At 39.5% G+C, this 27013-nt stretch overlaps 1 protein-coding gene across 8 annotated transcripts in view; it reads right to left on the reverse strand.

Annotated features, from left to right (window-relative positions):
• ENOX1 (ecto-NOX disulfide-thiol exchanger 1) overlaps window positions 1-27013 on the reverse strand; it is a 397458-nt gene that overhangs the window by 339753 nt on the left and 30692 nt on the right. For 2 of the 8 annotated variants that reach the window (XM_075489091.1, XM_075489127.1), the window contains exon 1: window positions 20397-20519. The exons of the other annotated variants lie outside the window; for them this stretch is intronic. The gene's annotated coding sequence lies outside the window, so the exon portion shown is untranslated. Of the gene's footprint in view, window positions 1-20396; window positions 20520-27013 lie in introns of those variants that run through there. 8 annotated transcript variants of the gene reach the window in all.

The following is a 27013-nucleotide window of genomic DNA, read 5'->3' on the forward strand; positions in this document are numbered from 1 at the left end:
TTTTTATGGTGATGTCAGCTCTTCCAATAATGCCAGCTTCCACTGTCTACTAGCTAAACATTTCAAGCAGAGTCCACTAAAATATGCTTTGTCGAGATACCTCCAAAATACTTTTTTTTCTCAACGTGCTGAAAACTATTGCTTGTCATGCTATCAATACTGTCTCATCATTCCCTTGTACTCCTCCAATCTGTCCATAGCCACCTGTTACCTCTTACTTCATACTCCTTTGGTTGCTTTCCTAAACAGATTACATACATCTCTGTTTCGTGTTCACATAAAGAGAGGGCCCTCAGTCATGATTCATGGTTCCTAGATACTAAGGCCAGTAAACACTATTGGTAGTCTACAAGATCTCATACATAGGAATAAGGAAATGAGGATTACTATATTTGAGAGATCGAGAAGCAAGCAGATGATAATGGTGTCAAAAGGCAAGACTGTTTTTGTTGATGCTCTTCTCAAAGTCAACCAAATAGTTTTCTTGGTGACATGTAAAGGAACACATCCCTGAAATTCAAACCAGAGTAAGGAAGGTACATAATAGCTATACTGTACATGCAAAGTATTTTATAAAACACATATACTGTACACATATACCCACATATATACATATGTTTTTGTGGCTACATATATATATGTAATCTCAGAAAAACAAAACCTAATTTATTTAAAGTATACTCTCGCTTTACATTTCAGCATATATATTTTAAAGATGGCAACACATTTTCAAATCTCAGAAAGTGCAAAATCATCTCTACATTTAGTATCATTTCAAATAAGCTCAGTTCCAGCTCAAGGATAGACCAGCAGTGATTCACCTTATGAACCAGCAGAAATTGTAGGGAGGTGAAAGAAATTTATACCGTAATTTCATACACGGCTAATTTTAAAACATTCTTAACTAGATTAAGTTTCATTAATTGCCAACTTGGCAGATCTTTCTTAAGGCAAGTAGTTTAATGACTGGTCAAGGACCTTGCAAGAATTACCAGACCTGACTTTTATCTGCTTGCAAATGACAAGCAGACAATATGATCTTTAACTTCGCCTTACTATGTCCATTTTAACAATCCTTTCTTACAGCTGTGTATATCTGTAGGTCTTCTTCCCTCACTGTCAGGCTGCTCTGAACGTGTCACAGTCTGAGCCCAGGTCACTAAGCAAGAACGGCATACGCTACCAACATAAATTAAATTTAACTGCACAAGGGCATGCACGCATAGTAAAAAACAGCATACACTTAATTGGCTGTGTAAGACAGTTTGAGTTTAACTCTCTGCTTGATGAAGTAAATTCTCCGTCTATGAAGTACTAGGAAGCCTTCCCATCTCTCCTTGTTAGTTCCTTCTAAACCACTATTCTACATAAAAGAGGAGGGGAAAGAAGGCAGCAAAATGGCAAGTGTCTAAGGGAAATGCAAACAGGCTGGAACAATAATGGAAATTAAAAGAGTGAGAATAGGAACAAAATGCTTGCAGGTTTGTGTTCTCCCTGGAGAACATCCAGCACAGAGCAAGAGTATTTTAAATACAAGGCTAAATCCTGCACTAAAAGCCTTTAATGTTCTAGAGGTTACAGGTCACTTTCTGCCACGGTGTGCACTGCATGCCTACACGTAACAAATGTATGCCCAAATGAACTACTATGAAATATTCAAAACAATGCTCCAAAAATACATAACCACCACATACAAGTGCCTCTGGTCAGACACATGCATCCTCAGCATTTACAGACCTTCTCAAACATGCAGGTAGTTGTTTCACTTCCCTGTATTTCACTGGAATCCCAAGAGAACGCCAGAAGGCAAACGGCTTTCAGGCATAAAGTGTTTCTTTTTGTTAAATCATTGCCATTGTGTTAAGCACAGTGTTTTGGAATAAAGTACATCAGCCACATTTATAAGCAGAAAACAGAGATCAACTATATGTATTCTCAAAATTGGCTGATGATATCAAAGTAGCAAGGTACAGGCACAGGAAGAAGAATACTGAAGTTCGATTTATTTTGAATTAAATTACTTTTTGCCAATCTCCGAAACTCATTTAGCAAAGTGCTCTGCTCCACCAAGTATATATCTAGATATGAAGTGGTTAAACATATTGGAAAGCATGACATTTAAGATTATTGTCTGGTAAAAAGATGACCTTTATGGAACAGTTACACAAGAGAAGGTAGAGTTACTGAATAAAAAAAAATATTTTTTACCATACAATAGCAATGTAATTAGTAACACACATTCCCAGCATTTACAAAAGAGAAGCAAATAGTTGAATTTGTACCATTCATTTTAACACGCTGTTTTCTTTAAAGAAGAATCAAAACTGGAGACAAACTATTTAACAGTAAACATTTCTGCTATTGAAAATGACAGGGAAATAAAGCATGCCAAGAAGCTGTTTGGTTTTTTTTAAAAGTCACCAAGTCAGAGAAAAATCTACATTCAAGTATTAATAGTTCAACACAAATCCACAACAGCATGCAACTAGACAAATCAAAGGTAATGACAAATACTACATCTGACACTCTGTCCTCAACTAACCCTATTATGCCTAAGGACTATAGCATGTATAATATATAAGACCACACATTTTCTTGTACATTAATGTAATCACCACCAACAAAATGAGCTGAATAGTTAATTATAAGACACAATTTTCAACTTTAACTCCTGCTTTGCTTTTCTGAGTTTAGCCAAAGCTGCAATGTTGGTTATAACTACTTTTTCTGGCTACATTTTTTTTGAGAACAGAATAAAAGAAAAAAAGAGAAAAACAACACTGTACACATGAAAAAAAGAAAAGTGTTCTGTTGGAATCAACTATGGGTTTGTGGACTTTCAACTAATATTGAGCACATTCACAACAGATAGATGTACAGAAAGGAGAATGAGATGCAAAGATGGATGTATTTTGGAGGAGGTTTCTGGAAGACGTGCAAATCTACTCAGTAGACATCTGGGACCCAACAATTTGGTTTTGGAACCCTCACGATTCCTTATTCTCCACTTTAAGCACAGGACTGTTTCTGTACAAAGTATCATTTGCTGTAAAAAGGGACAGAAAGCCTACCAGTGAGGACTGAGGAAATCGCCATCCTAAGCAGGAAGAAACGTTTGCGGCAGAGACTGGAACTGCCTGTGCCTATTCTCGTGCCCACACTCCTGCCAGCTGAACTACAGAAGCATCAGGTTGCTCTATTCAAGGTCTTCGATAAACCCGCATCTCCAAGGCATCACGAAAAGAGTCAGCTGCTGGCTGAAAAACTTCCTAAAGTGCAACTTCATGTGAAGTTCATTCAGAGCAAAAGATTGTGTGTTTAAACAATGGCCTAAAATCTCTAATTGGACCTTATCATATATACTTGAGGTAGTTTGCAACCTGAAATACACCACTGAGAGTGTCTAGAACCAGCAATATGCATACATGGTTGCTGAACTGAGCTCAAAGTCATACCAAGCCCATAAACAAAAGAAGAAACATGACCTTATTAATCCTTTGAACTTCTCACAAAAGCAGATTTGAGCTTTGGTCTTCCCAGAAAACCAACCAAAAACCAAAAAAAATCCTAATCCACTGTTTATATAGATACATTTCCTCTGACGCTTCATTACAAAGACCCTAGCAAGGGCATGAGGTATCTTTTGTAAAGTAATATGTAGACAAGCCCCGAGAATCTCAGATTCAGGAGGCCAAAAGTGAGAATCTGGGGGTGTTCCTGGGCTTGTCTACAGACGAGGTCTGCTGGGCTTGCTCTCCCCTCATCCCTCCTTTTCATGCTCTAGTTGTGGTAGAAGAAACTTTTCTAAATAACTGGATCCACACATCTGGCTTTCACCAGCTTCCCACTGAACCCACAGCTATGAACCACATTGCTCAAAGTAGGTAATTCCCCAGATTCTTTCCTAACATTTCATGGATAGTTTTTTCTTTCTCTTTGTGCATCACAGCAGCATTTTCAAACTTACGCAAACTAATGTGGAGAAAATACTATGTTCACCTCCCCTGGCAGTCACTAATACATTACATTTGCAGTCATGTAGCAGTGGCAGAAGCCGCAAGGTTTCTTAGCTCCTCTAGACAAAGGAGCATGAGAAGAGGGCAAGATGAACTTTCCCCAGCACAGCCTCCTTCAGGAAACTGCTGCTTCCAGGTTGAGGAAACCTAAGCTGAGTGTTGAGAAACAACACAGTTTGCATTTCATTTCTCCCTCAGCAGCTGTATATTGAGGCCAAAATGAATTTGGAAGGCTGGGAGGTAAACGATGGAGATGAGAGACACACTACAGAATAACCGCTTCCAGGTATCTGTGCGGATCTTACTTCAAAACTGTGGTGGGAGGAAGGAAATTCTCTTTCAATATGGAGAAATGTATTCCTCTAAAAGCTTTCTACTCTCCCCTCTGGCAGTCATGTCTAGTCAGTAGCTACCCAGCCTAGTGCTGGAACTGTTCTCCCAAAGAGATCACTTGCGGTAAAGAAAATGTCACTGCCACCAGTCTCAAAACTGGCAAAAATTTTAAGTTCCTACAGAATTGGTGGGGAGAGGATAGGGAGAGGTTTCTGATTCTCCTGAGATCACTGATGTGCCATGAGATGGTTCTTGTGACCAACACCGTGAATCACTGTTCATAAACATGAGTTTTTTCTCAACAGCATGCTTACCACACGAGATTCTCTCATATTTACACAGGCTAGACATGTCCATGAGTGCTAGGATTCCCCCCCCCCCAAAAAAAAAAAATCTCACAACTGTTATCCTTTTATCAGGACAGCTATACATACAACCCCTCACTTGTAGAATACTTAACTTATCCTTCCACATTTTATTGGAACCATTGGCTAGGCTTTTGGATACAAGAGAAAAACAATATTCTGGATTCTACTTGATATTCACATCTACCCTGGGCAGCCACAGAATGACATATGAGCATGTCTGCAAAGCTGAGAAGGAAATGGTGCAGCCTTGTAAAATTAGCAGCTGCTGACCCATAACTAATTTGCAATAGCAGTATTTTTCAACCTCATTAATGAAGTAGAATATAGAAATATGAGATACTGTGCAAAAAAATGTTAAATACAGCAAAGGCAGCTTCCTAAGCAAATTATCAGGGCCCTGTTATGGATGCCATGTCTAGAAATTTTGCAACAGAATGAAAGAACGAAAATGAAAACTTGTGTTATGAAGCCTCGTAGATTTTCATTACTTTCTGTGTACATCCTTTCAGCAGTAACTTACTAAAAGGGCATTTTATTATAAGTTGATGGGTCATTTTGTGAAACTGTGGCACTTTAGTCAAAAATAACTCACTGAAGAAACAGCATGAGTAATAGAGCCACTTACCGCACAAATAAATACATGCAGATTTTTCCTGTAGTAACTAACCACATCACAGAGTAGTTCAAACTTTATTCCACATACATACAGTATCACATTTTAAAATGTTGCTCGCGTTTGTGCTGTTTGATCACAAGTATCTATAAGCGTAGGATTTTTGATTGACTTTTCTTTAGGGTGGTGAACATTATTAATTGCAGGAGTGATCATTATTAATTGCAAAAGTTTAAGTCTTTGAATTTATGATCATTACTAGCTCTGGGTATCAAGCGTTGAAAGTATTGCGCATCTGCTGAAAACCTTGAACAGTGATTGACTTCTTATAAAAATTGCTTTGTGAAGACTGCAGGACACAGCTATACTAGTGCTGGGTTGCACTCACGTACTCACCACTAGTACTGTCCTCTGCACAACTCCACAAGCTGCTTCTGTACGCCAATGCCTCTTTGGTACCGTTCCTGTTATTTTCTTTCTCTGCAAAGGCAGCTTCTCTGTCCTTTTGCCTCTTCATGGAAGGATTTCTTTCCTTTCTGTATTGGGTCTGGCTGGGCTGGAGTTAACTGTCCCCACAGCAGCCCTCGTAGTGCTGTGCTTTGCCCTTGTGGCTAGGAGGGTGTTGGTAACGTGCCCATGCGTTGGCTACTGCTGAGCAGTGCCCGCAGAGCATCAAGGCTGTCTCTCCAACACCCTCCAAAGGCCGGTAGGCTGGGGGTGGGCAAGAAGTTGGGAGGGGACACAGCCGGGACAGCTGACCCCAAATGACCAAAGGGATATCCCATAAAATATGATGTCATGCTCAGCAATAAAAGCTAAGAGAAAGGAGGAGGAGTGGGGGCATTCATTATTAAGGCATTTGTCTTCTGAAGCAGTCACTATATACTGGGGTTCTGCTTCCCCCAAAGTGGCTGGACATCGCCTGCTGATGGGAAGTAGAGAATACGTCTTTTTGCTTTGCTTCCGCATGCAGCCCTTGCTTTTCTCCATTAGACTGCCTTTATCTCAACCCACCATTTTTTCATCTTATTTTTCCCCTTGTCCTGCTGAGGAGTGGGAATGAGAGAAAGGCTGGGTGGACACCTGGGTGCCAGCCAAGGTCAACCCACCACAACTTTCCTTTCCTCTGTCTTTACAGAGGAGATTGCAGGCCAGGAAGGCTCCTCCTCTAATGCCACCAAGAGGCCACTAAACATTTAATCGTTGGAGCTTCTCTGCTTATCCCGGAGATATGTCACACATTTTACAGTTGATACTGTTCTCTCCCCTGTGTGCTCTGGATGTTAAGTGTAAAGGCTGAGGAAAAGGGCAAACAGCTGCTGTACTGATGCCAGTGGCAGCACTGATAAAGCACTGCTTTTCTAAACAGCGATGGAAGACTCATTATTTTGTTCTCCATGTTATCTACACCTGGAGATCCTAAGGCATGGCCTACTTTACCTTTGTCTTGCATACAGTCTGTTTTAAACCTAGGATGTCAGTGACAGACAGGTAGGCTAATATCTCGCGTACTTTTATGACAGTCCTCTGGCAGCACGTTACGAAGAAACAAGGAACTTGTTCAAAGAATTTACCAAACAGACCAGATGTGTATCTATTGATTTACTTCCGTAGAGATTATGAAAGTATTGATGGCTGAATACATGTTGCTTGGAGAAAGCTTCTGCACCTTGCAACATTCATGCTGGATTTATGCCCGGAGTATAATTACTACTCATAAATAATATGCCTTATTATCTCAATGTTTTTTTTTCTTCAAAATCTAATACTGGAAAATGTCCTCCACAATCAGATGATCAAATCTGCTCTGCTTTCCCCCCCTTACTTGATTCAAAATTATGTTTTTTAACAATTTTGAACATAATCACGCTCCCTTCAAAGAAAAAACGGGCAACTGTGGTACCATAGTCTGGACCTTGTGAAATAGGAGGGCAGGTTTCTCAGCAGGGAGAGGGTTGGGATGCAAAACAAGATTAAAAGAGGAAGTTGCAATGGTTCTTTCATGGAGAGGATCTGAAATTTGCAAGGAAACAATTGTCACTGTGCTGAAATTGTCACTGTGCTTTCAAGTTGCGCCAGGGGAGGTTTAGACTGGATATTAGGAAATTTTTCTTCACTGAGAGGGTTATCAAGCATTGGAACAGGCTGCCCAGGGAAGTGGTTGAGTCGCCATCCCTGAAGGTATTTAAAGGACGTTTGGATGAGGTGCTTAGGGACATGGTGTAGTGGTGGTTTTGGCAGTGTTAGGTTTATGGTTGGACTCGATGATCTTAAAGGTCTTTTCCAACCTATATGATTCTGTGATTCTGTGATTCTGTGAAATTGCCTGGCACAGATGTGTCACTTGGAGAACGTAGAGGGTGGAAAGAGTAGAAGGGCCTCGGGGGGGGGAATCTTGTCATTTCTTTCTGTGCAAAAAGGCAGTTGCCCCTGGGTATTTGAAACAAAATTTTGTTAGCCCTCTCCATACAGTCCTACTGCATTATCGTGTATGAGGGCTTTACTTGCAGTACTGCCCTCAATACAGCGCTGCTGTATTGAGTTCCTGCTGGGTATCAAGATCTCTCTGTTCCCCAAAGCGGAGCCAGAGGAACTCTTGGCTTTTCCATGACACAAGGATCTCATCTTCTGTTTGATGGTGCGTAGGGACCATTGCATCTTTAGTGCTTTCATAGTGTGAACAACATACTGATCTTTACTAGTGCCTCCTTAGTAAAAGTTCTTGCCAGCTCCCCAAACAAGGTAAGTTCTTGGGGTTTTAGCAGGGACTACAAAGCCTCTGCTCAGTGTGGCTATTACAATGCTAACCTAAGCACGCAATACCAGGTGCATCATTTTCATTTCTCCAATGAAAGAAACTTGTTGCAAGAAATAGATCTTCCCCTGCATGAACATGGAATTCCTGAGTGGAAGTACCGTAGAAAAGAAAAATCCTTGGTAAAGTGTGTTTTTCAATTGTAAGAAAAGTCAGTCAAATCCAACAAAAATACAACAAAAATGCCCCACATTCCATCACAGTATGTAGAAAACGTTGCTTTTGCAGACATTACGTAGGGCTCTTTGTATAAATTCCTGGGCAATGCACAGCAGTTTATTTTGTTATTTTCTTACTCTTCCCTCTTCGTTGCAGTCTTTTTTTTCCCCCCACCTCACATGTGGATATTTTTATTCCCTGAGCTCTATTCACCTTGATTTTCAATGGTCCTATTTCGTTTTTCTCCTTTCTCCCTGAACTACCCAACTCTTCTTTATTTTTTAATGTCTTTGCTTCCTGAAACACCCAGAGCCCCGACTAAAAGGAGCTCCAACCTATTTGTAAAATGGAAGCAACATCACTAGCAATTCTCTGTTGAAATTAATAAAGCTTCCCAAGGGACAAAAGGAGATGGGGGTGGGGAATCACCTTTTCAGAAGAAAATTTTCAGTAATTAGTAAGAAAGTTTAATGGGCAATATTGTAATTTAATAGTTACAGCAAATAGCTATTAAAATACAGTATCATATATTAAACCCTCTTATTAGCTACTGCGATTTACTAACCAAAAAAAGCTGATCGCTACAGATGAACCATCAAATTTAAGCAGCAAGATTTTGTTGGTTTTCTGCTGCTGTCAGCTGTGGGTAGAAGGGGCATCAGCTGTAAAATGGACCACACAGCATCTTTCGAACTGTCAGTTTCATGCTGCCGGGAGACCTTGCTTCCCTCTAACTTTTTTCTTATTAGTTCAGTTAAAAGAAAATAAACCCCTACTTTAGTAAGCCACACTCTGGAAATAATGAATTTCAGAGACAAGTGAGGGTCTGTACACTTACAGCTTAGAAACTCCTATTCATTCCTCTAACTTTGAAAACAGATTCATCAAGTTTAGCAGAATTGCCTCCGTGCTTAAAATATCTGTACACGTGTTTATAGATCTAAACTGTGTAGTACTTTCAGGATAATCAAAATTGATGTACACCAAATCTTTTCTACACTTCTTTAACGTTCTGACTTCCCAGGAAAAGTGCTAAGTGAAATGACAAAGCTCAAACTGCAACAAGAACAAATTCACCACTATAAAGTGATACAAATGATTAAAATAAAACAGTTCAACTAAGGGCACATGAAATAGTGAACACATAAAAATAAATGAAGAAAGAATGGCCCTGGAAACAAAGTTATTTCAATTACAGTTTATTTTGATCCCTTTATGATGCATATACATTGTAAATAAAAAAATATTAACTTGCAAATTGCCAGCTAAAGAAAGTTTTATCAAAGGATTATTTCCATCCCTACTAAGTGACCAAAACCACATGTTTATAACACAGCACCATTCTGTTAATTTAAAAGAAAAACTTTATTAAAATAATAATGATAATATTCTAATTGCAGTTCATTAGAGAATCTTTTGAAATATAAAGTAAAATGAGTATCAAATAGTCTTCTACTCAAACAATAAACACCTTTGTAAATATACTCTGTACACAAACCTGAAAGCCCACTTCAAGGTCCATTTCCTATTTATTTTCTAGTATTTAGAAGAGTTCATTCTGGGCTGAATCCAAGATGGCAAGAGCTGTCAACGGGCATATTTTAACTAAGTTTGCAGCACTTTAAATGAGATCCCGTGCCTCTTGGTGCATGTTTAAATTCATACCCCTACGCCTGGACACCTCATTTGTGAATAGTGGCCAGAAATATCTTTTCTTCATTACTACCTGGCAGAATTTCACCTGCTCCACCCAAATGCAGACCTGACCACAGCGATCCATCCTACTGACAATTCCATAATGTTTCCTACTTACAGCTGACAATGGAAGCTACAGCTTGTAAAATGTGTGGCCGTATGTCTCCAAATTGGAGCTACTAGATATGGAGTGAGTAAGAATATATGTATTATATATATTTATATATATATTAAAAAATTACCTTTGTGTTGCATGCTTTAAAATTCTTCTGTAACTAGTAGTGAATTAGGGTCTGACTATCCTATAAGAAATTGTTTTCACACAGCACTAAACCCAATGTTGATCACACTGATAAAACAGCTTAAAATACCTAACCTCAAGCTGTTTTGCTGTGGCATTTCTACTGAAGACAGCCAGAAAATCTGAGTACAGAATTCCCTTATTTAAGCAGCAACATGAGATACTTACTTGCCATAACAGAAGCCATAATCTCATAATTAGAAATTATGAGAAATCTCGTAATTCTGCCACTGATCTCTAGGTGAGGAAACACGATCGGTGCACGATGGTTTCTGCATAGGGAGCAGAAAGCACGGCCCCAAAGCAGAGAGCCTTGTGTACAAACCGTCTAGACTAACACGCTAAAGACATACGTATAGACAGACCTCATCTGTTACGAATGCACGTGAGGAAGCTGCAGCCTGAACTCCAGCCATAAATCACATGTAAAGCTACACTATTCTATGTAAAGCCCCTTGAATCTAAGCCAGCAGACAGAAGAAATCTAGAGCTCGCTTTTAACCACAGACATAAATGTGTTCATGCCAGCCAGCCCAAATCAGTAACTGGCAGTCAATAGCCTACAACAGCTGACATTTCTTTCTCTCTCTCTTCTTAAGTGGTTTGCAAAGATATACTCGTGGGCAAGCCACTGCAACAAGCCAGACTGCACCATATGGAAATATGTACAATGATAGTAAGATCCATCTTTACAAGAAACACTTGTAATCATGAAAAAAAAAAAACTATGGAAATGGGCATTCATGACCAGTGTCCATGAGGACTCTGAAGAGCACGCACAAAATGAACACCCTCTGGGTGAAGAGTGGGCAAAGTTGGAAAGCGGAGGGGAGGGGTGAGACGAGGTAGAAACAAACTCCCTCTCTCTCTGCCAAGCCCTCCACTTGTTTTAACAAACGAGCCATTAGCATCTCCAAATTATCTGGCCTGAGCTACAGCCAGCTCCCTTTCATCCAAGCCCAGGCCCCAGCCAAACATTAGGAAATTACCAGCTGGGTCCAGCGCAAAGGCAGCAGGCCTGCATATCATCAGCACCACAGCACCAATGAATCCCGAGCTGCACTCTCCTTCGCCACCTTCGTCTATACATTAAATGCACGTGGCCATGGAAAGGAACCTACTTACCTGAACCACTCGCTACAAAGTCTGAAGGTAAATTATTACCCACTGGGATTTCTCTGAAGGAACTGGGGAGCAGAAAGAAATAGAGATTCTTAACTATAATTCTAGGTACCCTTGCAAGAATTATACGAGCACACTGAAGGAGAGATCTGCATTACCCCTTGAATTATCATGAATATTAGTGTCATCTTTTCTTAAGAGAAGTCCACAAAATAGGCAAGAATGGTCTCTAAGTTGCACTGCACATAAGTGTGAACTTGTCTAACACAGAACAAAGAAATGAAACTTCCCAAATACTGACAAATATCTCACTGCCACTGCTTAATCTCTTTGTCCTGGAAAGATGAAGTAGAGACAGGACAATTAATTCTAACAGTATATTAGTTTACCTGTTAACTAAGTGATGATAATAACCAATGAGGCATATAAGAAATTCTTTTTGCAAAAAGACCAAAAAAACTGAATGTGAAAGTAGATCTTTTTGTGCTTCTTAAGCTTCTGGTCACTTAGACAGCCTCTTAGTTAGATATCTTGGTAAGACCTCATAGACATTAAATGTGGTGACTTCCTACATTTCAGGAAAGTAAGAGAAAAAAATGGACATATTCATATGCAGTGCAGTATTCCAACTAAGAACCTCAGATTTTCTAAGTTACAAGGCAGTCAACATTACTTAGCTATAAAGTGATATACCTTTTATGACACTGCCGACTACACAGGACCCAGGGCAAAAGAAGCCCTCACATTAAAAACAATCAGATTAGCATAATAAGAGCAGAAAGCAAAGCTGCGGGAACATTTGGAGAGCTTTAAATATTTTTTTTCTTTAAAGCATTTCAACTCCTCCAGCCAAAGTAAACACAACACAGATTAGTTCTCAGAAGTGCCCTCAGCCAAAAAGTAAGTTATTGTAATATGGGGAATGATACTGGGAGCTAAGCTAAGTTTTAGTAGACTCCATGGCATATAATAGATGTGGGGGGCTCAGAACACAGACTGAAACAAGCACATGTTAAAGTTTTCAGACCTAATAAATACATTCAAAATACGGTAAGCTATCTAGAATACCACTAATGCATACTCCTCTTACTGCCATTGTGGAATTAAGAATGTATTTTGCTAGTTTTCACCCACGCAATTCCTGTTACAGAAAAGACCCCACAGAAAACACAGCCTCCCTTGAACCCACTCAACTCTCTTCCTGTTGCTGAACTGACATAGAAATGCAACATGTCAGCATCTTGGGGTACTCATCACAGCCAGGCAGCATCCTGTAATCTACAAATGATCAAAAAAGTACATGCCCCAGACATTGAAAAATAGTGGCTTCTTTACAGAGAGATTTACAGGAGGGGAAAATAGGAAAAAGTGCTCTGAAATTAATTTTAGTTTGGAACAGAGCTTAATATTTAATTTCTTAATATTGATTCTTAAAGAGATTTTCCAGTTCTGCATCTTAACAACACACCAGAATTGCTGTGCAGGACTAGACCAAAATCCCACTGCCAGAAATCAAACAACAAAGGAAAATACACAGATGAAGCATAATCTGTCTACTTGAAGTTAAGAGGAAACTCCTTTTAGATGTTATACCCTCAGGCATAGTCCAAGCCTGACCCTGACCCTGGTGGCTCTCTGATCTCAGGGCACCCCTGTCCCCCAGCCCATCCCTCCTGGGTCCTGGACCTCACCCAAGCAAGCTACCCCTAAGCACGGGGCAGGCTGACAGCATCAGCCCCATGCTGCCTCTTTCAGACTTCTACATTTCACCCAGGTCAGTGGAAAAGATGAGCCTGATTTCCAGAAAGGTCCTGCTCTGCCTGTGACTAGGACAGCAGAAACTCCTATCAGATATAAAGTACATAGTAGAAAAAGTGCTCACTCAGCTCCAATTATGTGAGAATGGCCTTCAAAGTCGTTCCTAAATATCAGCATAAGATCTACCCCAGAGGCAATTTTCTGCACCTTAAATTAAGATAGTTGAACCTATACTACCTCCTAGCTGCCTACATTCATCAAAGAGTTCTGGACCAGCAGTGTTTGTTTTCTGACCAATTTATTTTCCTTATGATTTTCTCTAATGAACTCCAAATTATTCAGAAATAAGCTTGAGTTGATTTAACACCTGCTAGCAAATACAAAGGAGGCCAGACACTTCAGAGGAAAGAGCTAGCAGAGAGTCTGAACTTGTGGACACAAGCTTCTTGGAGTCTCTCTCAGGGAGGTCCTCCAGAAACACTGGGCCCTACGAATGTTACTAACTTGTAGTTAAGCAATTTCCAGTTCCTATACCTGATAGGGTAGGGAGGATTAGGAGGAACAGAAAGATAGGCGAAAGCATGGAAGGCACGTGCTTTGATCACATACCAATAGCATTACGGTCGGTGAACTTCACGCACTAAAGTAATGCTTATTCTGTGTTTTATGCAGTGATTATATGAATTGTTAATTATATATGAGTACTGCCCAGAGTGCATTTATATTTAGTGAATAATGTTCTTCAATAAAATATTAGTAGTTAAATGATCAAAAGTGTCATTTTTTTAACTTATAATAAAGTTGCTAATGATCTTCTTTTAAAAAATTCCAACTTGCTGCAATATGATATATATGCACAGTACTGATCCCTCCGTAGAGTTACACCCATATTCTTAACTGTACACCCAGCAAAGGCACCCTCTTTTTTTCATGTATTCCCCTCTACAGTGCACCTTTGAGGGCACTCAAAGAGGTAAGTTACCTCTCTGGACTGTAACAAATCAGTGACATGTCTTTCCTTACTCTTCCTCAAAATGGAGTCATCATCTCTTCCATTAGAGTTGGGCAGACCTGAAGCACCTGAACATGAGCGTATCATTCTTCAGCCCTTGAAGTCACTCTCCAAAGTCACCTAGCAAGTTTACAGGGAAGTAGTCACTTCACTGCTCGGGTCTCAGCTGTCTGCTCTGTACCTTCAAAGATTGTCAGAAAGCATGAATTAGTTACAGCCACTCCCTTTTCTTTCTTGCTTCTACTTGCAATAGGCCCTGGATGGTCAGCATTTCTTCTAGACCCCCACTTGTTCCTTTTGTCAACACAGCTGAAGGCTGATCATTAGCTACCTCAGTTGTATAGGTAGTCCTTCTATTTTCAGATTATTGCATGACAGTATATAGTTGGTGAAGAAAGGCTGGAAAGAAGCTGCTGTTCACCCCTCTCACATTATCAAAGAGAGATTGCACTTAAATGTTGATCCCAGCTGAAGGACCTGAACTGAGTATGTAACCACCCTCGACTCTGTCCAGTCAATGCAGAGAAATAGGTATCTTCAGAAGATCTCAGCCACGCTAAGACCAAAATCTATACCTACAGATATAGACCTATAAAGGTACCTGCCTCTCTTCATTCAAAGGAAACTTGGGTGACGTATGTCTCTAGAAGAGACAGCCGTGTTAAACACTTTAAAAGTTACCCAGGATGAATTCAGGTTACTCTTTCTCGAGATCCAAACTACCTCCTCATTTTCTCAGCGACATCAAAGACATCAACAGTATCTAGGACGCATGGTCATGTAGTTTACTAGACATCTTAGAAACTGACACATACGACAGTTTAAAAAAAAAAAACAAGAAAAATATGAAGGCTGCGATGACACCCTCACACACAGAGGCTCTCAGTAAATACACTGCCTCTTTTGCTACCTCCTCTAGTTCCAAAAAATGGCAGTCTAGATTTTCATGCCCTGTTGGCTCTGTTGCACGCTGCAGATATGCAAGCAGATGATTGACAGGTTTTACACTATGGAAGCCCTACTTGTTGGCAAATGCACACTTGAGAAAGGATTCCAGATCTCTAAGCCACACCAGGAGCTAACAGGGTCTGCAGACCATTTGTTTCAGATTTACATTTAGTATATGACAAACACAAACATCCTTCTATCTGGTTCTTGGTTAGAAGAATAGCTTTAGGTTACCCATAAAGAAAGTGCTTATCCTAATTCTTGGTGAAGCGGGTATGCCGGACTAGGCAATATGAGCATAGAGTCTCAATCTGTATCATTAAAGACAGAATTTGCAGTAAAATTCCCTACCTTTTTCTAAGGGAATTGATCTGACTTGGACAACATATTTTCACACATTTTCAAAAAGCTGGAGCAGAGTTTCCCAGCTAGACGTTCAGTAAGCTGACTGCATTCAGGTCCCAATGCATTCAGCCAGGGTGCCCCTAAGCAGCCTTTAGCAGGCAGTGTTTGCTCTTTATCTGGCCCGCGTGGCACACATTTTTGGGATAGCCCTCCTGTCCTTTAGCTCTTCAAAGAAACGTGATCCGGGCACACAAAGATACTAAAGACCCCTTGCTACCTAAATCATAGTCTTCCCCAAGACTATGTTCTTACAGGCACTCGGGATTTATAGTTCAGAGCTAACACAATCAGTTTTACCTTACCTAGACTTGTATTTCTCTGCTTCCCTTTCCTGAAGTGTATTTACACTGAAACCAGAAACCCAGCAGGAATATGGGATGTTTTTTTCCCCACATATGACTCCTCTACTGAACCACATCATGTTGCCCTATCACCCACATGGGGCATCTCCTTCCTCCTGGGCTGGACAGTCAAGCAAAGCAAACTTCTTTCCTGCAGAAGTCAGCCTAGCTTCCTGAAGCTCAGCAAGTTCCCCAGGGTCTTATTTATAAACTTTCTTTGTTCTGCTTCTGGAAAAATACTGAATGTTCCCACTGCTTTCCCTGCAGAGTAATTTGGCTGAAGCCTCTTTTCCTAAGACTCCAGCACCAGTTGTTCCCACTTCAGTGGGCACCATCGAGGCTAACGGTCGTCTATCACTCCTGCTCCGGGCTCCAACAGCGTATTGCCTGAGGCATCCCATGATAAAGCAACCGAACCAGAATTCATAAACTGGATGCTGAGATTCCATAAACACAACAGTTTCCAAACCAACTCTCACTCCTTGCTCAAGGAGTTTTTGAAAAAATCAAGCAAGTCCATCGGTGAATCCAGAAATCAGCAACTCCAAAATGAAAAAAGGCTTGTGTTCATGGCACGTAATTATATCAATAGCAGAGTGAGCTAGCATCACAAACACTCGCTTTCTTGTAACAGGAGATTCATTCTTGCGTTTTTCCACCCTAGATGAAGGTGTATCGAACAGTTAATGGGCAAATAAAAGCAGAACAGCAGAAGTGATCTAGTAATTAGATCACCAGATCTTCTCTGCATGGAAAAAGATCCCATCTAAGTTAGTATTCAGTAGTTTTGGTCTAACCTTGAAATCAAACACAACCAGAGCCTGTCTTTCCTTTAGTTCTTTCTAAATCTTCCCAAATTAAGAGACCCAATTCCATTTTCAAATTTCCTGCATACAGTCTCAATGGCATTATACAGAAGTATGATGACTTATAAAAATTAAGCCAAGTATGCTGTTCTTCATGTGGGATTTTTTTACCTCGTACTCTAAACTGGCCTAAAATTCCTGTTAGATGCCACAATAAGATCTACACTTCTTTCTGGGAAGAAATTTCCCTGCACCGAGGCACAACAATCTTCTGTGATATGTATATGACATACAAGTTTGTGCAGCCAAATGAATGAGATTGGAAATCAAACCTTAGTCAGAATGATACTCTTATCGCAATATAGCAGCAGTCTGAAGATACAAACTACGGGTTTTTTTTTCCTCCCCTTGGATGTATTTTTCTAAGAGCTTGTAAAAACAAACACCAACATTTTTTATGTAAAGAACACTGAAAATTCAGTCAAAACACCTAAAAACGGAAAACAAAAATTTTAAACAAACAAACAAAGTACTCTACTGCACACTAAGGAAAATACTTGGAATGCAAAGTTCTTATGAATGCTATTGAGCTTTCCTCAGCTTTCACCAAGTGAAAGGTCCTCTTGCCCCTAACCTGGACTGGGGGAACAGAGGAACGGAAATGGAGGTTTTGAGGCAGGAATTAAAGAGTTGAAGTTGGGAAAAGCATCATGAAAAACGACTTTCCCTTCTTCTTTCCTTCCTTCACTTATGAAATACTGAAAATTGCTTTTGTGCAAACAGTTATTTTCTACTGTGCACTCTTTTTGTTGTCACTTTTAAGTCCCCTAGACACAAATCTATGGAAAATGAATACTCAAGATATATTTGAACAAATCCTCTCCAAAACGATAACAGCAATTACCAACGACCTTTCCAGAGAGACAGATCACAACAGACATCCACTGGGATAATTCTCCCATTCATATCATTTAAGGCAATGACACCACATACAGCACATAGAAGTGAAGTTTCACTATACATCTCTCTTCTGTCATTGTAATGACAACCCAGAGGAGTGTGTTGATCCTGCAAATGTTCTTATCCTGGTCTTGTTATTTCTGAAATGGAAGCTCAAACGTAGAAAAAGTAAGAATATTTTCCAACACTAACTCCAATGCTACCATATTTGTAGCTTAAAAAAAAATTCTGCGGCATAAGCAGAAAAACAAAAACATCAAACAAAGTTTCATAAACTAATTAGCAAAGCTAAACAAAGACCGCTTCACTATCCCCAGACAAGCTTCTTTGCAAGGAAAATGCTATATATTTTAGAACCTGAGACCGCATTCTGACTTACATTCAAAAAATGGCAGAAGGAACTGCATCACATGAAATTAAGTACTATCCATCTTGATAACTACAAATCTGTTCTGGTTAGATATGTAGAGTGAACATTTTAGGACCTTTTATTTGGGACTATTTGGTGTGACCCTCAGACTGGCTGAGGGCTCCTCAAAGACCAGTCTTTTCTGTAATCACACCGGACCTGTCCTCTGCTAGAAGCAGAGGCCTGGCTTAAAGCAGCTTCACAGTTACTCTGAATTTGCTCACTCTTTGCAAAGAGCCATCAAATGGTTCATCTACAGCAGAGAAGTTCTTGCTAGATCTTTTCTCCTCATCCCAGGTCCTGACTTAGTTTTTCTTGTTCCAGAAGACAGTCAAAGCACATCTAAAGCTCCCTACGATGGAAATTCTCAACTGGTCAGTTAATCTACTTTAGGTCCTTTTCCACTGCCCTTGGGCCAGGCTCTAGCTTAGGCAGGCTGTATACATCATGTATTACTTTATGTATGAATACTAACGTTTGTTAGAGGCCCCAATACAAGCTTACAGTTAGAGTTTAAAAAAAATTATGGAACTATTTAAAACACAGTAGAAGGCTTTATGGCATCCACTGGACAAAAAACTGACACAGTTGTAGTCAAAGTCATTGTTTTGCCAGAAAATTACAGATCAAACTGAAACTGAAATCCTTGCCTGAAGAATGAAGGCAAGTACATACACATACATACAAACCTTACCTTTTCTTTTCCTTCCACCTGAGCCCCCGTTGCTGCCAAGTGCCTAACAAGCATTAGTAGGGATAGTCCCTAACAAAGTCTCTCAGAATTGGTAAGGCAGTACACATGCCTTTGCGCAGAAAGGCCAGACACCAAGCAATAAGCTTTTATAATTTCTCTTTTCAGTTATAAATGGAGGCAGATATGATGACAAATACATGTTTCAGAAAGCTGAATGTGTTGTTATAGGAGAATACTATGGGATACCAAACATTTCCCTTTCCACCTCAGATTACATAAAAATACCAATACCCAGGATTTCCCACATAAATGGGCTGTTTCATTTTTAAAGTCTGATTTTTTTATTCTTTGTGTGGTTTGGGTTTTTTTTTTCCCCCTGTTGATCTTAACTGTTTCCTCCCAGTGTTCTGTCTATGCTGGGATACGTTTGTTTTTTTTCACCTTGGGGGTATGGTACAAAGATCATCTTCAATCTGGCAGGGATTGAAGCAAAGGAAGGTAAAATTCGTTCCATGGGAAAGTGGAAAGAGGACTTTGAGATGGGTTGGACACATGGCTGGCAGTCAAATGACATATGGCAAAAGCCATGCCACTGCACTGGTTCGTTTTTGACTCCTTGTTTATACACTTATATAGCAACAACCACTCCCACCTCAAATCATGAAATAAGGACGTATTATAACAATTTCTGATTGGAGGAAGCAAGATACAAGTTCTCACCAAGCCAAGTCAAGCCTTCCCCCCCCCCCCCCCCAAAGAACACACTGAAAAGACTTTCTCGTCACGGTAAATAATGGCAAGGCTTTCATTAGCTGGCAGTTCTCACCGAGTACATGCAGAGATGGTGGATTCATAGTGCACCTTGATGCGGGCATTCCCATTTGGGGTGTACCTGCGTGAAAGCTACAGACACTGCGCGCTTCAGGAACCTGTCTCCACAGACCAAACGAAAACTTACATATGTGCTTTAAAATTTGAGCTGACATTATTAGGAGCAAACGTGTTAGGTGCAGTAATGTTTTGAAAACTGTTTTTATACAGTTAAATGATGAGAGTTGAGGGGTTTATATCCATCTTACAGAGATTTTCCAATTCATATTCTATTACCTCCTGATATGCAAAAAAATCCCCAGCCGCCTCCCCCCAAAAGATGCATTTATAAATTTCCAGAAACACATAGGTGATACACGTGAATTGATGTTAAGGTAGAAAGAAAGCTTCCAAGCCAAAACTACAAATAATTTCTACTACTGTGCAAAGGAAAGCAAGACAATGCTTGCATAAATCTTCCTACTATGCTCATCACTTTGCTTCAGTTACATGCATCCTGGTCCTAACATTATTGGGATTTAGAATTAATGACCCACTGAGATTTATAGGGCCAATTACACCTCTCAGCATTACCACTTTGGGGGCCTCTACAGCCTTAAACAGACATTAGAAGGTCACTCAGAAAACTCTCATTAAGTTCAACAGACTTCAAATGAAGCTCTGCCAAAAAAAAAAAAAACAAAACCAAAACAAACAAACAAAAAAAAACACCAAAAAAAACCCCCAACCACCAACAAAAAACCCCACTCTAAATAGGAGATGCTTTAAAAAAAAAAATCCCACCTTTATCAGTATTTCCATAAAGCTCACCGTGCATTTTTCTTGAGGGAACTGCTTAGTAGCATTTGCTAGTTGAGTCCAGTTGGGTTTTTTCGATCTCTTCCAAAAATGTGGAATAAATACAACTGGATCTAACACTGATCATTATGCAGTGGGAAATGACAGCATAGTTTATGTGTATTAATGCAAGCATGACAGATATGACTATTGAGTGACGTCTAGAGGGATTGCTCAGTGTTTGTGGAATGGTGAGGAATTCACTTGGCAATGTCCCTAGTAAGTGAGAAGTCCCTAAATTAATATTGCCCAGTTGCAGTAACTGAGGCGACTGAAATCATCTTTGCTCACAGACAGCATTGCGCACAGATTGCTCAACGTAGACAATTCCATATGTTCTTGTGTTTCCTTTCCCCCTTTTCACAGGCATGGCTTTCTTTGAGCAACCCAAAGCGCCAAGAGTGATGCAAGTCATCGAGCAGTAACCACATATGTTGCACAACAGAAGAAAGTTTTGAAATTAAGGAAAAGCATAGCATTTTTTTGTAAGAAACAGACTGATAGACAAACAGATATGATCAAAGAAATTCAGAACTCAAAACTGGTTTCTTCACTTAAGGATTTTTAACGAAGGGGAAAAATGCCTACATAGATAGCTGGTCAAATTTCTGGCTGGCATGAATTAAGCCTTTCAAGTACTCACAATTTATAATAGAAATACCAACAAGCACCTTTAACTACAGCACCACTGCCAAATGCCACCATAATTAGGCTAGAAATGCTGTGCTTTGAGTCATGAATAGGATGTGCTCAGCCTTATTTCCTATATAGGATCATGCCATCCAAGCGCAGGCAGCAACATTTATTGAGAAATTCACTGAAAGATAACAACTGATTTAAAAGGGGTTCATGTAAGTTTAGTTAAGGAGCAACTTCAGAGATTATTTTCAATTACTGAGATAAAATCATGGCTTCTCTCAGGAGGAAAAAAGGAAAGGGGTTTTTTTTTCCATACACTACATACAGCATATGAAAGCTTTAAGAACAGTCTGATTTCACAAACAATATCAGCCTCCTACTAATATTCCTTAACTCTGCTTTTCCCTCCCTCAAGTCATTTTTCCAATTATTTTCAACATTTTCTTTGATCGATTAATAAAAAGCAGCTTTCCTGCTGCAGATAACAGGTTACAGAATTCCCTTTTACGTTGAATAGGTTTACCCTGCTCTCAAGAATACTAACTGATGGTTTTATTTTCTTTTACCAAACCTGCAAGGTTCTGGCCGAGCATCGACTTTTTCTGCACAGAACTTCTCATTGATTTCAGAGAGCATGAGGATGACAGCAGGACATAAGCACTAAGTTCCAGTCCTTCTAGACTTGCATGAGGATCTGCAGTTAATAAACCAGAAAGTCTCTGTTAACTTGCATTAAAAAAAATAGTTTTACCAGCTTGTCTCGAAAGGCTGCAGATCTGGAAAAAAAGCCCCATCTTCAACTCCTCCAAATTCACTATCAAACAGGTCAGCATCCCTATTTAATAAGCAACACATGGCATCCTCATCTGATGCAGAGGGGATACATCTACACTGTCTGCTTTAGACACGTAACTTCGCTGTGACTTAAACTTATAATTGTAGGGTTCCTGTACACTCAGCAGATATTCAGACAGCTGGAGCAGGCAATTCAGAGCCCAAGGGGCTGCACTACATACACTGCGTAAGCTCTTAATTCGGGCACTTATGTTACATGCCCAGAGTGAGTCTGTGCAGTCCCTCCACACATTTCAGCACAGTACCATGCTTCATGCACACTGTACATATGAACCAGAGTCCCTTTGCTTTTTCAGCCTTGCCGCCTCATTTCATTACCTGCATCTCCAGGAGTAAGAAGAAGAAATCTACATATGCAATATGCCTCTTTGGGCAACAGAAAACCTCAGGAGTTAAAAGGCAGGATGTACACAGAAACAAAAAAACCCAGCAAGATTTATTTTCTGCGGCACAGAAACCAGGAGACATGTCATGAACATATATTAGCCCTCTTAAGACACCTACTCAAGATACTGATGGAGTTGACAGTGCAATCTCGTCACACTCACATCAGGCCACCACCAGACTCACGCACGGCAGACCTGCAGCTCCAGAGCAGTTTAGCCCTTCTAATGCATGTCATCCATCTTACAAGGTATATTTTATTAGTTTAAGGAAAAAAAAAAAAAAATCCATATTCCAAATAGTAGAGTCACTGAAAAGACACAGATCTTTTGGAGGTAAAACAGGTAAGCATATATGGCAGAACATTTAAGGCCTTACTAGACTGGGAAAAAAAGCCCACCTTTGTAGAGAAAGTACTGCCATCCATATGCCTTTATAGACAAAAACAAAGGTTTTCTAGTCATAAGCCATCACAAAATTATTGGCTGATCACCCGCTGTCTTGCATGCACATCAAGCTGTTTTTCCAGTAAGATTTGTTCACTTACATTGCCCAAATGAATGTGTCTCAAAGTAAAAAAATAAAAAAATTAGCCCATTGAAAATAACTCCCTAATCTGCCATCCTTTCAATAGAACTGAAGTGCTCTTCACACACATAGTACACAAGCATCTTGAATTAGCAGGGAACTATTTTTAAATACATGAAGGATAAGATATGAAATTAGTTTCATGGGGAATGAGAACCTTAGAGATTATTTACTTTCCCTTAATTACTTTGACTCACCACTCATTTAGCTTTCCAATAGTACTACCTATTTCACACTCAAATTTTGATATTTAGGATGTATGAGTGTGTTTTTTGAACATTTAAGATTATGGACCTTAATGATACATAACCACATTTCTCAAATTGACTTACCCACATAAAAGCTAATTAAAGATACCATACGGTACAAATATTCCTTTCTTTGGAACAACTGCCTCAAAGTAAGGATCCCTACATAAAAGCAAGCACCTTTCTTTGAGAAAAAATGTGAACATTCTGACAACTGTACAACACTATTACACTAGGCGCAGGTAGCCTCTCATACTACTGATCTTATATAATGTAAGGAGCAAAACAAAGATTATTATTCAAAAATTATTTTTGAGAGCAAGGAACTCGGGTAACAGGACAGCCTACCCAAGACCTGAGCCTGAGTGAGAAGCTCGAGTTTCTAAGCCTCCAAACAAGAAGAAATTAAGTGTGGCCATACAGCACTGCTGGGCTACATCCACTATCCATCTTTACTTCATATGACACAGGCACATTTCTGTCACTTGCACAGGATACAAAAAAAGAAAAATTAGAGTAGATGAAATGGTATTCCAGAAAGACAGCACTTGTGGCAAATTTCAAATATAAAATTAAAGAAAAATAGTAATAAAAAAATAAGGTCTACAATCTTATCCCTGTAGAAATAAATTAATTAGGATCCTTATGACAGAGTCTCATAATATAAAAAAGTGGGAAAAGGAAACAGAAAGGATGAAGGGAGCAAAGAAGAGGAAAGTAATAAAGAGGATAGTGCATTAAACAGAAAATAGCAAGTCTGAAATATAAAAGAAATGGAGGTCACAGTAAAAAGACATGGGACAGATGGGCACAAAGAGAAGGAGAAAGGAGGGCTATAAAAATGAAAGGAGAGAAGGCAAGACAAAAAGGACTACGGAGACAGACATACAGAAGGGACTGCTTAAAATTAAAAACAAAAAACAAAAACAAACAAAACGCCAAACAAACAAACAAAATCCCTACAAACAACCACGGCTCTACATTCCTCCTCAAAAATTAAGCTAGAAACCAGAGCTGGAACGAAAGTAAGTGAAATTCATTTCAGTGGCTAATGAAGCTTCATTTGATGCTGACAGCTCAGGGCTCAGTCCTGTCTCTGTCAAGCAGTGGGACTTTTTGCCAGAACTTCTCAGCTCCCATGGGATTAAGGCTGAGCTGAAGCAATGCCTGAATGATTTTCTGCATTTAAACACCTGAGACACTGCATACCATAGCATCAGCTCTGGATTTTTTAGGATGACTAATCTCTACCAGGTGAGAGAATTAAGAGGTGCAAAAACCGCCATGGTACTACACGTAGCAGCACATACTACTACCACCGTGTATATGAAATTACGAGTTTTCTCATTAAGCTGAGTTATCAAACCATTTATTATGTTATAAGGTACTAATAATTCCTCTATCAGCTGTCAATGACTAATTTATCAGGAAAAAAATTATGGGCTGTTAAAGCAATTAGCAAAGGAATCACCATGAAATAAAGTGGATTTTCTGAAGGCTTTCCAGAGAGAGATGGTAAGAAAGAAGCTTTGGGTTCCACTTTCCACCAGTGAATATTGCGCTGTTCCAACAAAACAACCATTGCAGTTGAGAGAAAGAAGGAGGAGAGACCCTGAAAAGAATTTCTCAAATCGCTTATTAGAATATAATGAATATTAACAATAGACAGTATAAATTCTCTTGAGAATTGAGTATTGCTGGGGTTTGGATCCCTTATTCTAGGCTGTTAAGGTTGCTAGGGAATTTCACAGTTAATGGTGTATTTCCATACGAATGCTTGAAGAAGGGGGAAGGGTTTGCAAAACTCAGTATTAAGCGTGGAGTTTTCTTTGTTCTTCGGAGAGAAAAATCTGATGTTATTGTAAAGCTGAAATAAGACACTTTCAAAGTTAACTATACATTATCGAAGACTTTTAGAAGAAAAATTTACACAGAAAAATGTTTAAAGAGGCATTGTGAGGAAGAACTTGCTTCTCTTACTATGGTCAGTAGCAGTGCACCAGACTTGCCATTATACACACTCAACAAGCGGCAACAAGCGGTCTACAAACCATAGCAGCTTTGTTTTGCTTTAACAGATAAAAGCAACAAGTTTATTTTGTTTTAAACAGATTGTATGTCCATTTTTCATAGACCATTTAGAAAGCACATTGCTGTGGGCTTCCCAATGACAAATACACTGAGGCACCAGCAAGTGACAACACACTTTGTACTCCTTGACATGGATGAAAGAATTCAATTCAACTTTTCTTTTTTCTATCTGGAAAGAGAAATGCCTGAGAAAAATATTTTTTAGCTCTAATTCCTGAGAACAAAGCTTAAACAATGCTCTGTCTGCATCTTCATCTGTTTCTCCTCCCTTTTCTTCACCAACTTTGGGTGACATTGGTCAAGAGCGACCCAAACTGACAGAGGGCAGAGTCCCTTCATTTTCATGGAAATAAGTGGCTGAATAAAGGAGAAAAATAATAAACCTCCCATGGTTTGAATGGTAGATACTCAACCTTGCATCAGAAAATCCACAGAGCAATCACCACCGAAGGAGAGCCTGAGGAAATCAAGGTGAGGTTGCCTCCACGCTCACACCACCACCATTATCTGATTATTCTCCCCACCCTTTAGTATTCAAAACATCCCAACTCAGGCAATTCTTATTTACTGCAAGTATACAGTAAATACAGACACGCTTTCATTGGCAACTGCTGTGACAGTTGATCTTCACACCACAGTATTATCTTAATAAACTGTCTCTCAGCCCCAGGGTCTTTGTTCTCATGCAAGTGACCTACAGTTGGTCACCCTGGATCTTATACAAAGCATGACGAGTACAGAGGTTATATGAGTTAATTGCATAGTGACTGCAAAAATAGCATGCTTTCTTCCTTTCAAGCAACGTGGTCTTTCTCTACTGAAAACAATTGGAGTTACACTGTAATTCAAGTTAATGATAGAACTGTATATCTGGATAACTCTATCATTAGTTAATGTTACCACCACACGAGCTTGTCTGTATGGTATTTGACAACACAATTCAAGTTAAACAGCATCCTCCAGAATGAAGACAATATTGGATTAATTAGGTAACTTGCTAAACATTTAGAAAATGAAGATGAATATCCCTTTTATAACCATATTAAAATCCTAAGGAATAAGAACCAGATTGTAATCCGTTATTGTAGTGTAACTCATGAATCTCTCTTGAATTACTCAAAATTTAAATCACTAGAGATCAGAATCTGGCCCCATACATCTTAAAAGAACATTTGACTCATTACTCATGTAAAAAGGACGCAATCTCCATCAACACATAATGCACAGGAACCAATTTGTTTCCTAGGAGAGTTCAAAATTCTCTGCCAAAAGAACTCGTATTCTGGTACTCCTAACATATTATGTTATTTTTATTGGTCTACATGCTACCTTGCTGCTAGCTATGGAGTGAATGTCTGGAGAAAAGCAGAAACCGGGGTCCATTACTCAGTCTTTTCCCCACACGCTTCCCAGAACTCAGGCAACTTTCTTCCTCTGACCCAAGACAGCCACTGGAAATACTGTAAGAAGTCCATAAAGCTTTTACTAGCTAAAACACAAACCACAGGCTACCGAATTAATTTTGTAACATGATTATTCCTCCAACATGGTCCAAAACTGAAAGCATGCAACTCTCAATAAAATACACAAAAATGTCGTAGCTGAGTCACAAGTCTCTAAACAGTCTGGTCTTCCATTCTTTTAGTCTGTTTTTAGTTGTGCTTTAACAACTTGGGGCTGTAGCTTCAAAAAGCTAACTACATAAGCTTTTTGAAGACAGATTAGTTTTCTCTCTACCTATGCTTTATGATGCTTCTGCACCAGCCAGGGCTGAACCTCAAATTG

The sequence above is a fragment of the Mycteria americana genome, chromosome 1, assembly GCF_035582795.1.
Source record: "Mycteria americana isolate JAX WOST 10 ecotype Jacksonville Zoo and Gardens chromosome 1, USCA_MyAme_1.0, whole genome shotgun sequence".
Lineage (NCBI taxonomy): Eukaryota > Metazoa > Chordata > Aves > Ciconiiformes > Ciconiidae > Mycteria > Mycteria americana.